At 37.9% G+C, this 12,590-nt stretch overlaps 1 long non-coding RNA gene across 1 annotated transcript; it reads right to left on the reverse strand.

Moving 5' to 3' along the window:
• Positions 1-342: 342 nt before the first annotated feature.
• Positions 343-9,729, reverse strand: LOC309615204. The gene is made up of 2 exons (XR_014236627.1): positions 1,364-9,729; positions 343-1,203 (listed from the first exon to the last, which is right to left on the reverse strand). It is a non-coding gene; the product is annotated as an uncharacterized lncRNA (long non-coding RNA).
• Between the last annotated feature and the right edge of the window lie 2,861 nt (positions 9,730-12,590).

Consider the following 12,590-nt stretch of genomic DNA (forward strand, 5'->3'; position numbering starts at 1 on the left):
ACTAAGTGACTTTCTCGTAACTTAGGATCACAAATAGTGAGTGGTAATAAAATCAGCACGAAGGATAAAGAATTAAACAGTATGACTTCATCTCACTGAAGTATAGAATCATGTTAATAATCTATTGCATTCATCTTTGGGACATTTTTGAGACCTGTACACAGCTGTTTTTTTTTTAAGGAAAATTTAATAACATCCTTTCTGAATGAAGAGGTTTTCTTATCCGGTTGTAATTTGAAAAGGAACAACTAAAATTATACATTTGGAGTAATGTAGGAAATAAACACCCCTTCATTACTGGTCACAAAGTTCTATTTTTATACTACTAGTTAATGCTTACTCTTCTCTCTGAAATTTCTAGGATTGGCAGCACTTTTATGCATTTAGTAGAAATTGGTACTTTATAATCTTGGGATGAGAAGTGTAACCAATCTGAAAGTTTTAAATAATAATTTTCTATGTGTCTGGCTCTCAACTGATTAAATGTTCAGCTTCTATGTTGACTCATTCATAACCAATCAAATCATGAAATCATTTGAATGCAGACTATTTCTACTGCATTTCTTTTAAACATACAAATCAGAGATGAAAAGAAAAAGAGAATAATAAAAAGTAAGGTGAACTGTATATTTAAACTTTTAAGATAAATAATGGTCCCCTTTGAGATTTTTATGAATATAGAGTGTCACAAAGTCAAATGACACATGTAATTAAGTCTAGTCTAGCAACAGTCCTCAACGATTCCCAAATCTAAATAGAATGCTGTGTTTTATTCTAAGTTCATATTCATCCTACCATATGAATCTAACAAATCTAACAAATTCAGCCTGACAGACAATTTTTTGTAAAGACATCTGTTCCCTGAGGCACAACATCCCATTTTCATTGTCCTGCTGATCTCATTTTTAAAAAATCTGTGTGTAGTATTTTCCCTCCTGAAATAAGACAAAGGCCATAGGAAAGATGGGCTAAGAAACATTTTGAAAGCTTTCCATCACACTCTGTTTAGACTTCAGTCAGTGTATAGTCAACCAAGACTTGCTTCATTTGTACTAGGATAAGAGTAACACTTTTCACTGTGACAATAACTAGAAATGAATGTGATTGTTTAAAGCTTTGTTTAAACCCTTTGTGTCTCTTTTATAAGCTATAATTGTAGTACGATCTGTAAATATTCTTCAGAAAATCTCTCTCTTTAAAAGCCTATGCAAGAGGGAAGAGATATGGGAACATATGTATATGTATAACTGATTCACTTTGTTATAAAGCAGAAACTAACACACCATTGTAAAGCAATTATACTTCAATAAAGATGTTTAAAAAAAAAAAATTCAAAAGGTACCAAAAAAAAAAAAAAAAAAGCCTATGGTTGGATAATTTGATAAGTGGTAGAATTGAGCAATGCTTTCCAAAAGGTAGCATGTGTACCACTGCTGATATGCAAGCTGATTTTACAGAAGCACAGTTAGATTTCTGTAGTAGTTATGTTTTTATTTTTATGGTTTTCTCATATCTATTGCAAGTAACACTGAATCCAGAGGATGATCAGAGAGACCAGTTAGAAGAATGTTATGAAGACATAAAGGAAAAGACATGGGTTCGAGCCCCGGTCTGGGAAGATCCCACATGCCGCGGAGCAACTAAGCCCGTGTGCCACAACTACTGAGCCTGTGCTCTGGAGCCAGCGAGCCACAACTACGGGGCCCATGCGCCGCAACTGCTGAAGCCCGCGCACCTAGAGGCCGTGCTCCACATGAAGAAAGTCACTGCAATGAGAAGCCTGCACACCACAACGAAGACCCAACACAGCCAAAAATAAATTAATTAATTAATTTAAAAAAAAAAGCTATTAAAAGTGAGTGGCAGAGTAAAAGGAAAAATTTACCACACATGCACCACCTTCCCAGAAAAGGTTCATATCCTTAACACATAAAGAGCTCCTCAAACTCAATAGAAATATTATTTAAATTTTATTATACAATCATGAAAAATTCATGAGAAAAGGTAATTCACACAAAAAACAGAAAGGAAAAATAATGTATGAAAATGCCAGAAGTTATTTATGATCATGAAAATATGACTTTAAGAAAATGAAGTACAGCTCTTTGCCCATCAGATAGTAAAAAAAAACTGGTAATATTGAGAGTTGGCAAGCATGTGCATAAAAGGACACTTTTACATAATGTTAGTGGAAGAATAAATTGATGCCGAGAACATACCATCAGCAGGTAAACGGCTTGTCTTTAAACTTGAACTAATGTACAGTCTTTTAAAATTATATTCACAAAAGCTATGTAAGAAGGAAAATGGTATGTTATTAGGTTCAGTGACTAACCCAGCCTGCAAAGAGTGGGAACCACAACTATGAAAAATGCTCATCTCCCTCTGCACTCACCTCCCTCCTCCACAAAGCAATAAAAAAATCCACTAACTGATCTAATGTAGTGAAAGGGTCATGGAAAGCAGAGGAAGAATCTGAGATATACTGATACTTAGGAGATAAAATTTATAGAATTTAGTTACCTGGAATGTGAGAGGTGACAAGAGAGAAGCATACATTATGACTCCAGTTATGGCAGTTGTGGGAGCGGTGTCACTCCCTCGAATAAGAAACACAAAGAATGTTCGAGAATAAAGATAATTAGTTCACCTTGCGACTTGACGGTTTGGGGGAACTAATGATATATTCAAATGAAAATACCCAATAGAGTCTGGCTCGCTGGAGAAGGTCTGAGATAGTGATATATTTTTTAGAGTCATCAGGACATGATGAAAATCATGGCTTTGGTGACATTACCAGGGAGTTTATGTCTCATGAAAAGAGAAGAACCAAAGAAGGAACTTGGGAAATATTAGGGAGTGAAGGGAGGGTAGAGGAAGGAAGCACACTGCTATGGTTTGAATGTTTTTGTCCCCCAAAATTCATATGTTGAAACCTAACTCCCAAAGGTGATGGTATTAGGTGGTGGGGACTTTGGGAAGTGATTAGGTCATGAGAGGGAACAATTAGCCTCTTCTGGCATGGGAGGACAAGGAAGAACCTCCTTGCTATGAACGAGGACGAGGGCTCTCACCACGCTGACACCTTGATCTTGGACTTCCTAGCCTCCAGAACTATGAGAAATTTCTGTTGTTTATAAGCCACTCCGTCTGAGATATTTTGTTATAGCAGCCTAGACGGACCAAAACACGCATCATGGAGGTGACTGAGGGCGGCCTCATGGACCCGCATGCAGCCTCATACTGAGGGTGTGTCCTTCTCTCAGCCAACCGGCCTGGATATGCCCAGGCCTCGGTTCTGCCACCGTGGTGGCCAGGTGGGAGCCTGAGCCTTTGGCTATAAACCCCTCATCACTGCTAGAAAAATAAGTGTGAATGAAGGTGAGCCAACACATCATCTTCTTTGTCTGACTTGCAGAATGTATCCTCACTTCCAGAGGAAGAGAGAGCCCTCTTCCTAAGGCAAAGTCTTGGAGCCCAGCAGCCACATGTGTTTGGGTTTTGAGTTCACAGATACCTTCTCCCCCAGACCCAGATGCAAAGAAACTGCATAAGAATAGTCATCTCTCTTTTCTCATATATTATTGAGCAATCTATGCCCTTTTGCATACACACACAAAAATAATCATATTAGTACAATTGGATTAGTTCAATGCATATCATTTGTAAACCTACTGGGAAAAGATGGGGAATACTTTCCTTTGTTTTCAGAAAATCTGATTGAAGCAGATGATACATATGTTTACAAAGGATAAAGAGCCAGATTAATTTAAATAGGTGAAGCTACAGGGAGCATTAGTCACAGACATCATTCATTAACAAAAGCCATCTGAAAAAATTAGAATAAAAAATCATCAATGGGTAGTTGAAATTCATTAAAATACACACACACTAATCTACAGTTCTTACATAGTAAATCCCAAAGTAAACTTATTTATAAAATCAAATCCTATTGTACTATCTTTTTATACTAAATCCCAGGGTAAATTTAGTTATAAAAATCAAACTCTAGTGTGAGAAAAATTATTAAATATATTATAAATTTAGAAAATATGGAATGGCATGAGTAACAGAAATGAAATCAAATATTCTGACCATTCTTTTATCTATTTTCTGTTCTTGAAAATAAAAACCAAATTTTTATGAATCCCACATTCAGTATTTGCTGTTAAATTAAGAAATACCTCAAAACAGAAATGTTAGCGTTAGAACCACTGGGTCTATATATAGTCTCTTTTAATGAATTCCAGCAAAACCATAACTATGGAATCTTGAATTTGCTGGGTCATTGGATAGGACTCTGAAATCTTTTAGTACCAGGGATGTTTGTTGTAATGCTCTTAATTATAACTGTACTTAATGTGTTTCAATTCTTCCTGAAAATTAAGATTATTCTTTATTTAGGAACATACTGAAATTCCATGCTCAATTATACAGTTTTTTTTCTCAGAATACAGATATAGAATATCTTCAACCCTGTTAAACCAAGAAAATGCAATATTGCTAAATCTCAAGAAAGGAAGACAATGGATTTCCACCCATGATGGATGACATTTAAAATCTCTGTGTCCTTTCGGCCTTCCAAATACATGCAGCTCACACATGAAAGAAAGGAATCAGAAAAGAAATAAAGACTAAGGGAAAGAACTGAGGCAGAATGACAGGCTCATTAAAATGTGCAGAAAGCAACTCAGACTCCCTCGAGAAAGCTGTTATCATGAAATAATCACGCTGACGAACATGGAAAGAGTGGACTCCGGCAGGGGCCTTCTATTGCCCCCAAGAAGTTGGTGATTATATCCTGGAAATGTTGACCCCGGGAAAGCCTGGCTGCTTTGTTGCTTAATAGAGTTCACAGAAAATGCTTGTCTCCAAAATGAGATTTCTCCCCTATTCACTGTGCAGCCTGAGCTTCTTGACAGGATGAGCAGGGGGGCCATTTCTCCTAATCAAGGGAGGGGTGGGAACCCCCTGGGGGAGGAAATTATAAGCAATCAAGCTCAACTTTTGCAGGAAGAGCTCTTGCTTTCTGCTCAGTTGTCAAGTGGTCATAAAAGAAGGGATAAGGGAAGCTGCTAGAATTTGGTAGAAATAGGATAACAGGTCAGTCTGACCCATTTTTCTTAGCAGTTATCCCATTTCTATCTCTGAGGCTATGAGAAATATTCCTTTGCTGCTTAAGCAGCCTATCTATGTAGACAGTTTAGCTTTTTAAATTGAAATCTTTGTTAGTCTTTCCATTTTCTCACTCTGTTGGTTCAAATCTTATGAATACTTTAATCTGAAAACACAAACAAGGCTTTCTGAATTGTTGCACTGAATGAAATGTTTTTCCTCTTGATGCAGCTGGACTGGGAGACAATGGAAAGGACAATGGGGGGGGACGTGAAATGAAACAGCACAGTCCACGGGTGAGGGGGCCCTTTGGAAAACTCCAATTCTGAGTTTGTAAACAGGGACAGCAGTCCCAAATCCTAATGGTTTCTGGCTAAACATAATTTAATTTATATTTTTAAATGAAAAAGCAAGTAGCAAAAAAAAAAAAAAAAGGCATACTCTATGATTCCTTTAATATTTGCCAAACTATGTATCTGTATGTGTTCATACATATAAATGTCAATGCATTTAAAAGATCATAAAATGCTGCTCTGCTATTAATAGTGACTACTTTTAGGATGGGGTCAGCTGGAGTGGAATTAGAGGCAGGAGTGAAGAGAGACTAACTCTTTAATCCTGATTATAGTTCCTCCGTGCTTGAAATATTCCCACAGTAGTGTATTCATGTATTACCTGTGAAAACTAATCAGTCCTTTTTAAAAGATGGAAAAAATGTGGTTCATCCATGACAGAACCTGGGCATGGCTGTGATATAGAATATTCTCATAGACTCAAGGATTCCCCTATAAGCAAGGGGATTTCTAAAATGAATATTCCCACCAGGGAGCTTCTGTCCCCATCCAAAGTTTCTCTGATGTTAAGTCAAAGATCCCTACGTGCTTAAAGACCACAGGCCTTGGATATTTGTTTATCAAAATAATCATGTTTTCTCTGGAATCTCCCAAAATGTTCCCAAGGCAATATTACAAGAGATCTTCAAATGGTTCCTAACTCTGTAAATACCCCACCAAGATATGACAATTTAGGACCAGCCTTGACAAGCTGATTGAGTTACTAACAGACTTGGTGTGATTTCCCTGTTGTGGGTATGCACCCTATGTATCAGAGACCCAAGAAAGGACTAACTTGAAGTGTCATGTTTCTTTATATCAAAACTTTTACAATCTTTGCTACAGGCCCAATATGTTGAACAGTTCAGGACACATCCTGGGAACTGAGACACAGCCCGCTTTCTAACATAAGACTAAAAGATGCCTAACGAATCTCATATAACACTTGGAAATGCGAGTTAAGAAGCCAACTAAAAATATCTGTGATTGTGGGTTTTCAGCCTGAGAATTAAGCTCCGGATTTTAACGCACCCTGGAGTCAGTAACGTCCCACCAATGTTTTTGCTTGTTACAGGCCTGCCTTACGCCAGCGATGCAGTGTTGGGTAACAAGTGAGCCTGGAAATGTTCATAACTAAAGCCAGGCGTCCAGGGTTTTCACATTGCCCTCTCATCAAGGGGCAGGTTCATACCACGCTTCGTGCGGCTTCTAGAAAAGAGGGCCAAATTGGCCCAAATGTCTAAAACCCTTTTAGCTGAATCCATTACACTAATATCTGACAATTATAAACTAAGTCTCATTTAACATGCTTGGGTGCTCTCACTTAAAGGCAATAATTACTGAAAAGAATGAGTTGTATAAACCTGTTTCCCAGCACGTTGGTTGACAAGACTCCCCACTGGCTATAATGCAACCATCAGGCAGAGCTTTTTATATTTAATGTTGAAAAATTATCCTTCGTAAATGGCAGATTGAGGATTTTCACTGTCAATCTTGCTTTCCACTCAGCTATATTTCCATTTCACAGAACATCTTGGATCTAGCTGAGGGAGGTCCCTAAAAATACAGAGCAAGAATAAATCCAAAAGGAGGATGGAAGTCTGTTAAGACCCTGTCTGCTAGGTCAATGACAGGAAAATCTCCTTTTGGTGAAAACTTCAAAGGGTGACTTTCAAAACCCTAAGGTGAAGTATGCCCCTGCATCCAGGTCAAGAATATCAAGAGCAACAGGGTTTGGGAGGATTTCACCTCCAGAGGAAGAATTGTGTTTGCATTATATCAGGGGTCACACTGCAAAAATATATAGAGTTTAAAGCTGCAAGGTACTGTTATAGGTCATCTAATCTGACCCACTGTGGAAATTTCCATCCAAATGGAAATTCAAACTCCATTTGATTGCTCTTCATAATGGGTCATTCACAGCCTCCTGAAAGGTGTCTGCATTGTTGGGCAGCTGTCACCTCATATTCTTAATCATGAGCCACAACCTGCAGCCCTTTAATTTCTACCCATTTTCCCCTCCAGACCCACATAACCCAGCTGATTTTGAGCTATAAACCTCCTTGGCTAAAAATACAAAATCACATAATCCCCCTTAAAAACGTCTTAAATCATGGCATTGTTTTATGAGGAATAAGTTAAAAGTAATTTTAAATGACTCTTTCATTTTTATATGAGATATTACTAAATATTCTATTAGAAAGTTTATTTTATTATCCTCATGAATACAGAGTAAACATGTAAAAATAAATTTTTATTTTTCCTTATTATCAAGTCCTATAAACTGTGTAATTTACTTTAATCATATGAGAAAATGCATTCAGATTGTATTGTGTATATATATATATATATATATATAGTTTGGTGAAAGGCTGAATCTTGAACTAAAGATTAAATGTTAAATATCTGGGGATACAATGATGAACAATGTGCAGGGTCAGTCCCCACCCCCAGGGATTCTGATTCATTTGTTCAGGAATAAGGCCCTAGAGCCGGTATCCCATAAAATCCACTCAGGGGATTCAACTGCACACCAGGCTGACACCACCAGTCATTGGTAACTGTGGAATGGCTTCACACTGAACGGATTGCAGATTCAAATTATTCACACAGAAGATATTTGCAATACCTGTATCTTACAAGGAACCCATACCCAGAATATACAAAGAACACTTACAGAAATTTTAAAGAGACAAACATTAGAAAATGTGCAAAATCCTCCACAGGCACTTCATAAAAGAGAATATCCAAATGTCCAATAAAAAGGGTCGCCACTTCATTAGTCATCATAGGAATGCAAATTAAAACACACTGTAATAACACTTCATACCCATCAGAATGGCTCAAATGAAGAAGCGAGACCATGCCAAGTCCTGTTCTAGGATGAAGAGCAAATAGAACTTTCGTCTGCTGTTGATGGGAATGTAAGGAGGTGTACTTTCTTTGGAAGACTGTTTGGCAGCAGCAGGTAAAGCTGACTGTATCTATACCCCACAGCTATTCTTCTTCTATGAGTACATATCTTCAGCGTAAGACATATGGAAGAATATTATTTTACTATTCCTAATAGCCGGAAACTGGAAACAACTCAAAGTCCCTCAGCAGCAGAAAGGATAAATAAACTGAAGTGTATTCATACATAGGGATACTATGTAGCAATGAGAATGAACAAACTATTACTACTTCCAAAAACATGAGTGAATCTCACAAACTTAATGGTGAGCCGACGTAAGACACGGCTTAGGAGTATATTCTGTTATGATTCAATTTTATGAAACGCAGAAACAGGTAAAACACATCTATAGTGTCAGAAGTCAGAGAGTGGTTACCCCTGGGGGAGAGAGTGACTGGGAGGGGGCATAAGAGGGGCTTCTGCAATGTTGGGAATATTTTGTTGTTTTTTTTTTTTTTATTTGGGGGCTGGTTATATGGGTTGGCTCACTTTTTGGAAATTCACACTTATGATCTTATATTTTTCTGCAGGTAGTCATACTTCAAAAACATTTTTTAAATTACTCCAAATAGTAAAAACAATAGTAATCCCTTATTATTAGACAGCATTTTATAATTTACAGGCTGTTTGCACACATGTTGTCTCATTCAATTCTCTCTTTAATTCACAGATTCACTCATTTTTTCGCCAAAACTTAGTATAACTCCTATGTGTGAGGGACTGTGCTAGGTGACGCAGCAACACGAAGGTTACTAAGGCACGGTCAGTGGCCTCTAGGAGCTTACAGAACTGAAAATTTGAAGACAAATCTGTAGTGAAGCAGCACTAGCAGCGATAATTGATTGTCTCCTGCCTGCCAGGCACTGAACATTACCAGCTTCCTCTCATAGTTACTACCTTCAGGAAAAGAAAGGTTCTCATATCATGTTTATTTTCTTCCTTAAACATTTAGTATTATATGAAGGAAAATATAATGAAATTTTCTAGGGAAAAATAAAAAAGGAAATTTGCTTCCAGAGTTGGTGTCTAGAAGGGCGAATGTAAAGTTGTAAAGAACAAGCATGCAGATCTGCTATGGCCAGTGATTTCACCAACTAGGTCAGAGGACCAGAGGATGAATTAAATTCATTTACAGGCACAGGAATATAATATCACTACAAATTCCATTTCCATATTTGTTTGATTTGATTATTTCACACGGCAAGAACTAAGAGGGCCTGTGTACTGGTTTAAATGTATCTACTGAAAAATCGATAGCTAGTGGGAAGCAGCCACATAGCACAGGGAGATCAGCTCGGGGCTTTGTGACCACCTAGAGGGGTGGGATGGGGGGGGGATAGGGAGGGTGGGAGGGAGACGCAAGAGAGAGGAGATATGGGGCTATATGTATATGTATGGCTGATTCGCTTTGTTATAAAGCAGAAGCTAACACACCATTGTAGAGCAATTATACTCCAATGAAGATGCTAAAAAATATAAATAAATAAATAAGTAAATGTATCTACTGAAACCCAAGAATTTCAACTTTTTAAATAAAATACCAGTCTGAAACAAATATGAGGAAAGCTTTAAAGCTTGACTGTAAGGATGATAAGATGGCATAAGTATTTCCAAGAAAAGTTTAATGCCTCCATTTAATAGAATGTGAGTTTTACAAAGAATCAATCTCCCATGAGCTAAGGTCCAAGAATATATGTGACCATTCACATCAGTTATACAGCATAATAAATAGCATTTTCAAAAGCATATGAATGTGTTTTACAAGATTAATCCTGTATATCCCATGGAATTTTATAGATTCCTAATTCAGTAGCTTTAGCATGACATTAGAATGTTTCTATTTGTTCCATGGTAATATTTGATTGATTTTTAACCATGTTTAGTCCATTCTCAAAATATATATCTTTTACTGTTGGTTTAGTCCAACACCCTGAAACAGAATGGCAGCCAATAAATTTCACATGGAATTGTCTGCTGTAACTAAATCATTCACTCCACCTTTACAGTGTGATGATCCAGTGCTGTGTTCCAGGTACTGTGCTAGTCACAGATAGAGCAGCTAAATAACTATAGGCCACCTCTTCAGGGGCAGGGCAGCTTCAAGCTATCATACATTGAAGGAGCACTCCTAGGTCCTGTGAAGAGTGAACACAATTTTCCAGGCACTGTGTTTAGCACTGGGGTGTTACAAGATTGAATGAGACAAGGTCCCTGTCTCAGAGACGCTCACAGTCCTTGGAAGCAAGAGGTGTAAAAATGCATAAGCTGTAGCATAACTATATCATAAAAGAGGTATGAACTGAATGCTATGAGCAGCGCGGGAGCCACAAGCTCTGTGTTATTAAAATCAGAAAGATTTCAAAGAAGCAATGCTTGAGCTGATGATGAATGCATAGAAGGCTATTCAAGGCTGGGAAAACCGCACATGACAAGTGTTGGTGAGGATGTGGAGAAAAGGGAACCCTCGGGCACGGTTAGTGGGTATATAAATTGGGGCAGTCATTATGGAAAACAGTATGAAGGTTCCTCATAAAATTAAAAATATAACTACCATATAATCCAGCAATTCCACTGCTGGATATGTATTCAAAGAAAATGAAAACACTAATTCAAAAAGATATATGCAGGGCTTCCCTGGTGGTGCAGTGGTTAAGAATCCGCCTGCCAGTGCAGGGGACATGGGTTCGATCCCTGCTCCGGGAAGATTCCACATGCCATGGAGCAGCTAAGCCCATGCGCCACAACTACTGAGCCTGCACTCTAGAGCCCACAAGCCACAACTACTGAAGCCCGCACGCCTGGAGCCTGTGCTCCTCAACAAGAGAAGCCACCGCAATGAAAAGCCCGCGCACCGCAATGAAGAGTGGCCCCCGCTCACCACAACTAGAGAAAGCCCGTGCACAGCAACGAAGACCCAACACAGCCAAAAATAAATAAATAAAATAAATAAATTTAAAAAAACAAAAAACAAAAAACAAAAAGATATATGCACTCCTATGTTCATTGCAGCATTATTTACAATAGCCAAGATATGGAAGCAACCTAAGTGTCCATCAATACATAAGTGGATAAAGAAGATGTGGTATGGAATACTTCTCAGTGGTAAAAAAAAAAGAATGAAATCTTGCTGTTTACCATGGATAGACCTAGAGGGTGTTATGTTACATGAAATAAGTCAGATAGAGAAAGACAAATACCCAAATACCATATGACTTTACTTATATGTGAAATCTAAAAAAAAAAAAAAAATGTGCAAACATAACAAAGCAGAAACAGTTATAAATACAGAGAACAAACAGCTGGTTACCAGAAGGGAGGAGGATGAGGGGATGAAAAGAAAAAAGTAAAAGTTAACCATATGAGGTAATGAATGTTAATTAGCTTGACTGTGGTGATCATTTCACAATGTATATTTATATGAAACCAGCATGTTGTACACCTTAAATATATACAATTTTTGTCAATTATACCTCAACAAAGCTGAGAGTCATCCACTTTCTCTTTCCAAGTTCCTATTTCAGACCATAAACAAGGGCTTCAATCCTCTCAGAGCTCTTGGGTCAATTCCTCTGGCTTCTCACTCATTATACCCTATTGCAACCATGGTTGATGGGATTGATGGGATTGGGGAGCATCTCATTAACATGTGAAGCCTCAGTTCATGTGCTCACTTCCTATAGTCAGCAAGAGTGCTCCTCCAAGATATGACGGCCCCAAGCTTCCCCTGCCCAAGTGGGAGGTCTGTAGTTATCTAGCTTCATCTGTGACCAGGTGGGTAAGGTCAGTTCAGGAGGACATTGGATCCAAGGTGCCTCTTCCAATTCCACTTTACTCATAATAAAGTTGATCCTATTGATCCTTACTTCCTACAACTCTTCCTCAATTGCTTCAGAATCTGGAAAGGAGAACTGATGTGCTCTTCATATGACCCTTGAATTCCAATACAAAGGCATTTCATTGTTTCAGAGTCTGTGTGTTACCAAAAAGGTGGGAAATTCAGCATGACTAATGTATAGAGGAAATGATGGGGAAGGTAGAATTGGAGAAGGAGTTAGAAAATGAATTGTGAGGGATATTTTATATCATAACAAGGAAAATTTACTCTTTCTTGATGGCAGTGAGGAGACTGTAGGAACCCTCCCACAGGGTAATGAGATAATTGGATTTCTTTTGAACATATTAACTCTACT

The sequence above is a fragment of the Balaenoptera borealis genome (genome assembly GCF_965194805.1).
Source record: "Balaenoptera borealis genome assembly, chromosome: 17".
NCBI classification, from domain to species: Eukaryota; Metazoa; Chordata; class Mammalia; order Artiodactyla; family Balaenopteridae; genus Balaenoptera; species Balaenoptera borealis.